Consider the following 6,170-nt stretch of genomic DNA (forward strand, 5'->3'; position numbering starts at 1 on the left):
ATATCCCATTTGTACTGCTAACTGCTGGTACAAGACACCAACCCTTCGGATGGGTTGATTTTTTTTTTTTAATTTTTTTTTTTAATTTTATTTATTTATTCATGAGAGACAGAGAGAGAGAGAGAGAGAGAGGCAGAGGGAGAAGCAGGCTCCCAAGGAGCAGGGAGCCCGATGCGGGACTCGATCCCAGGACCCTGAGATCATGACCTGAGCCGAAGGCAGACTCTTAACCATCTGAGCCACCCAGGCGCCCGATGGGTTGATTTTTGAGTGAGTGGAGGGGGTTATAACCCCCGGAAGGGGCCCAAGCCATTCTGGCTTCCATCCTGGGAAGACCAGTTGCTCAAGGTGGTTATCAAAATATTTTTAACCACCAGCCAGGTCTAGGGCTTTTGTAATGTCCCTCGAGCACCTCGTTAAGCGATTCCTTCTTCGGAGAGATGAAGCAAATGCTCCCACTGGTCACAGTGTCAGGGGGTTAGCATTTTTCTTTGGAATGTGAATTGGGTATTGTCATAGCGAGGTATGACCCAGTCCCCGGGCAGGGGAGAACACTTCTTTCCCAGCTCCAACCTTCATTCCTAGCTCAGAAAACTGTTCTTTTGGATTCTGAGCCTTTTCAGATAATTGTGTCAGGTTACATAAGGTTTCGAGATATGAACACTCAAAGGAAATTCCGCTGGGAACAGGCCTGAGAGGTTCCGGCACATAATTTGCTTTCAAGTATTCCAGGAAAAATTCAGGTGTCTCAGACCTGCACATTTCTGAAATAAAGTAACAACAGCCAGCAGCTTTGCATGCATCTACCATTCCCCATAGAAGCGAGCAAGCAAAGAGAGAAATTTCATGCAGGATGGAAATACCCTCCCTGGGGAGCACGAGCAGGGTTGGGGACTGGGAGGGGAGGTTATTTACAAAGAGGACAGCTTTGACCAGGCTGCATAGACATTCTCACCGCACAAAATACCCTTTACTACCCCCCCCCAATGCTCCCCTGCATGTGGTAGATACAAGCCTTCAGTTTTCCAAGAAACATAAAATAAAAACTGAATTACTGGCAGAGAAGCTTTAAAATCTTTAGTTCCTTGGGCTCTGTGGGCACATTTTTCACACACCATGATTTTTATTACATTTGCCTCCAAGGGACAGCCCTGCAGCAACTCTGTTGCATAAAGTGCTGTTTCCAAACACCTTGTCCCCAACTAGAGACACAGAGTAAGTTTTATCTAGGTCCGAGAGAGTTCTGGAGGGGTGACATCGTGTTCCAAGCTGTACTGGTTATAGTCAACAGTGGGAAAGCTGCCAAAATCTTCTCACCAAGGAAGCTGAGAGAATATTCTAAATACCGAGCAGTACTTCTTTCTTAAAGCACAAAGTGGTCATAAAAACCATTTAACAAGGAAAAATTAATGGGAGGAAAATGTCCTGAGAATCTTTACGAGGCATATGGAAAAAAATAGATTTACTATGTTGAAGGGACGATAACATAGGAAAGTCAATTTTTACACCAAAAATAATTCACCAAGTATCATTTACTTTACAAAGGCTTCGCCAGAGAATTCCTGTAAGAAGCACTATCTTTTCATTTATTCCTTCCATCTTCCCTCCCTCCCCCCCTTCCTTTCTTCAGCAAACATTTATTGAGTGCTTGCTGTGTTGCAGGCTCTGTACTAAGGAGCTAGATAAGCATCATTCCTCCCCGTGTGGTCTCTCCGGCTCACTGGAGGGACAGCCCCTAATCAGATCACTACACAATCAAGGAGCCACTGACAGCAGAAACCGGAGTCCCATGGCGCTATGGGAGTAACGGCGTCTTCTATTCTGAGGGTCAGGGAAAGCTTGCCCAGAGGAAGTGATGCTCCAGGTCGCAACAGCATCAGTGCAAAAGACCCCAGTACGACTGCGAGCCTGGTCCTTCGAGGAAATGGAGGCCATGAGGCTGCAGGAATTAACCGGAGCCAGGGGGCAAGGGAGGTCTTGGAGGCCACTGTGAGGAGGAGGTTTTGATTCTAATTTCATTGAAATACTGCTCCCTGGGGAGGAGGGAGAGTCATGATGGTGGTAGGCAGGAAGTAAAATAATCAGTTTGGCTTTAAAAAAAAAATTTTTTTTTTTTTGACAGCCACAAGTTGTGAGGAGAATGGACTGATGGGGATGCGGAGCCCACAGTAGAAGCAGAAAGACCAGTCAGGAGGCTACTGAGCTTGCTGGGGTAAGAAATGCTGGTGGCCATGGGGATGAACCAAGTGGATCGGCCAATTCATCCAGGGTTCATTGGAAAGGATACTGTGACCCAGACAAAGTGGACCCAGAGAACAGGAGCTGTGGCTGACCACATCCCACCCAGTCTGATTTGACAATTAAAATTTAATTTTGTTAGTTGATGAAATGGATAGCATCATCTTCCTGATGGAAAGACAAGCAAGGTCTAGAGGATTCGTATCGATGTCTACTATCAGCTGAACACTCTGTGTGCTTTGAAAGTATGAGCACATTTTCAGTCCTCATCACCCTCGTGCAGAAGCTCTCGTTACCTTCGTTTTACAAAAAGAGCAAATTGAGATTCACAGAGGTTAAGGAGTTTGCCCAGCTGGCGATGGTAGAGCTGGGATTGAAACTGGTAAACTACTGACCTGCCCTGGGATGAGTGACAAGTCTCAGGGGGCCCAGGCACTCAATAGCTCTAATTAAGGATGGGCTGGTTTGGCACCGGGCACGGTGAGCTGCTCTTTCCTGGCCCAGAGGTTCTAGGAGTCATGAAAGCCGGCTCAGAATCTTCACACATGCGTGTGCAAGCCCTTAAAACCACAGCTGGGCCTTCTCTCCCCCTCTGGGCTCTCCCACCCTGGGCAGACCTACCTTGTGGGTCAGGGGCAGCTGCTGTGGATAGGAACAAGTCCTGCCCGAGGGGCTGACTTCTGTCCCAGAAAAATGGGCCGCACATTTTCACAGAAGTTGGCCACGGGTGGCAGGAGGAGCTAAAGCAACACTCCAAGTAAAGGGAACCCTGTGGGAAAAGGCCTGGGGTGGCAGCAGATGCTGTGGTTTCCGGGAGCTGCATAATCCTCAGAGAGGACAGGGACAGGGAGGTGGATAGGAACTTGTTGAGCAAGCCCTGGTAGCCATGCTTTGGTGTTTCAATTCATCCTAAACGCAAAAGGCAGCCCTGGAAGTATTTTCCGCAGAAGACCGATCAGATGGTATTTTCATATTGAGAAGGTTTCTCTGCCATTTGTCTGCCCTGGGAGCAGGCAATGTGTTGCCTCCTTTAGTAGGTGGTGCCCTGGGTGGTGTCAGGTTCTGGACTGGGGACCACACTATGTTGACAGACTCCAGAAGAATATGATCAAACTGCCTGTGCTTGTAAAAAGCCAGTTTGACCAGGGGCACCTGACTGGCTCAGTCGGTAGACACGGACCCTGGATCTTGAGGTCATGAGTTCGAGCCCCATGTTGGCTGTAGAGCTTAATAAAAATAAATAAATAAATAAATAAAATAAAAAGCAAATTTGGCCAGAGGGAGTCCTTTTCTCAGAGAACTTGGCTTGGAGTCACTCGGACAGACATGGAGGGAACCTGAGCTACCACTTGGATTTTTGTTTCAAAGGAGACCAGTTTTAACTCATTATATGTATGTGTATTTAGCCCTATTTGAAACCCACTATATTAATTTCCTACTGCTGCAATAACCTATTGCCACAGCACACATTTAAAAATAATACACGTTTTTTACCTTATAGTTCTGGGCATCAGAAGTTTGAAGTGGGTCTTACTGGGCTAAAGTCAAGGTGTCAGCAGGCTGGTTCCTTCTGGAGGCTCTCGGAGACAATCTGTTTCCTTGCCTTTTCCAGCTTCTAGAGGCCGTCTGCATTCCTCAGCTCCTGGCTTCTTCCTCCATCTTCAAAGCCGGTAGCGCAGAGTTGTCATATCTCTTGACCTTTGCTTTCATTATCACATCACCTTCTCCCATTCTGACCCTCGGGCCTCCCTCTTATAAGGGCCCTGTGACTACAGTGAAGCCACCTGGAAAATCCAGGATAATCTCCCCCATTTCAAGCTCCTTAATTTAATCAAGGTCCTTTTTGCCTTGTAAAGTGACATATCCATAGGTTTCAGAGATTAGGGTGTGGACATCTTTGGGAGGCAATTATTCAGACTACAACCCACTTTAACAAATAAAGAGAAAGGGGGCACCTGGCTAGCTAGGTCAGTAGAGCATGTGACTCTTGATCTTGGGGTTGCAAGTTTGAGCCCCATGTGCGGTGTAGAGATGACTTAAAAGTAAAATCTTTAAAAAAATTTAAGAGAAAGAATGATAAACCCGGCAGCTGGGAGAAGAATGGCCTGGAAGTAGCCATTAGATAGGAGGCTGGGGCAGAATCAGCAAGGAAGATGGTGGTGGCCCGGACTGGAGTAGAGTGGGAGGAATGGACACTGGACATGCTTCAGAAGGAGGATTGCCTGGTCTTGGGGACTATCTGGGTTATGTGGGCAAGGACCAGGAGGAGACTGGGTTACGTGGGCAAGGACCAGGTAGTTAGTGGTGCCCTTTGGAGGGCTTGAGCAGAGGAACAGGTTTGTGGCAAAGACAGAGAGGGCATATAGGGATATGTTGCATTTAGATACTCATGGGACATCCAGGAGAGGTGCCTGGGAGGCAGGTGGACCCAGGGCCTAGAGGCTGTGACTCTCAGATTCCCTCCCCTCCCTGTGGGCATAAATGGGCTCATCCTCTACATTGATTTCTGGGTCACCACCTCTGTTGGACCCTAAAGATCTCCAATTCCAGGTAAGAGTCATCTTGATTGACATCTCAACAAGAGAAATCATCTTGTATTTCTGAGGCCAGAGTAGCAGTGCTATTTATTCCATAATGAGTTTGAGTTTATCAGACCTGGAAACAAGAATTTATATGGTAGAGAGATTAAATCACTTGCACAAGGACTCACAACTGGCTTTTGACAGAGCAGGAGTTGTTATGTTGCTTTTATCGTATGCATGTGGCTCATACATTTTAGGCATAGGGATGCTTTCTGTCCAGCCCGTTCTGAACAGGTAGCCAGCCAGCTACTCACCATTTTAGGGACCTGGAGATATGGATAGGACAGCTGGTGGAAGACAAAGTTTCTTCCTGTTTTGTGGTGGTGGTGTTTGCTTGTTTTTTGAAAAAGCCTGAGCTCATGGGAGAGTTCCTTTCCAGGGCACCCTGGCTTTCAGGGAAGTCAGGTGCAGCAGGGAGGTCCCTAAGGCAGGGAAAGGGAAGAGAGTCTTTGGGCCCTGGGACCCAGGAAGCAGTCACTTGTCCTGGCACCTTTTTTTTTTTTTTAAAGATTTATTTATTTATTTTTTAAAGAGAGAGAGAGGAGAGGCAGAGAGAATCTCTAGCAGACTCCCTACTGAGCGCAGAGCCCAATGTGGGCCTTGACCCCAAGACCCTAAGATCATGACCTGAGCTCAAATCAAGAGTCAGTGACTTAACTGACTTAGCCACCCAGGGGCCCCTGTCCCTGGCAACCTTGGGGCAGCAGGCATGACCCCTCAGAGCCCAAAGCTGAAAGTCCTGTGACAATGGCTGTGGCCTCAGTACCAGAGAGGACCTGTGACTTCTCAGACGGCCGCTGTAGGAGATCCCGAGTCCTTGGAATAACCTGGGTAAGAGGAGCCCAGTGGAGACCAAGACTGAATTTCCTACCAGCCTGGAGGATGGGGGCTCCCAGTAGGATTTATACTTGATTTAAAGGAAATATAAAAAGGAGATAATTTTGTGCTATATATTTTGCTCTTACACTTCACACTTTATATTATGGGGAAACCTACATATTTATTTGGGTATTTGTATCTGTCTTTCCCTTAGCCTGTAATCTCCCTGAGGGGCAGGGATCTCGTGAGAGTTCCCCATGGAATGTCCAGTGCCCAGCACACACTCATAATGTGCCGGCTGACTGGGGGTCTCCCTGAGAGTGGTGGTCTCGGGAGAAACTGAAGGGGGTCGCGTTTGGGACAAGTTAGGATTTCGAGAAGACAGCTGTGGAGTGAGGTGGGGGGAGTGGGTTTTCGAGGAGAAAAGTTGAGAGCGAATGGGGAAAGGGGTCGGCTGGGGTTCCGGGGGTCCCCGGTGAGCCCCGCCCCGAGCTTCGATGCCCGCGCGAACTGACGCAGCGCGGTTTGGCC

This window comes from Leptonychotes weddellii, chromosome 16 (assembly GCF_054177405.1).
Source record: "Leptonychotes weddellii isolate Sample4059 chromosome 16, ASM5417740v2, whole genome shotgun sequence".
Taxonomy (NCBI): domain Eukaryota; kingdom Metazoa; phylum Chordata; class Mammalia; order Carnivora; family Phocidae; genus Leptonychotes; species Leptonychotes weddellii.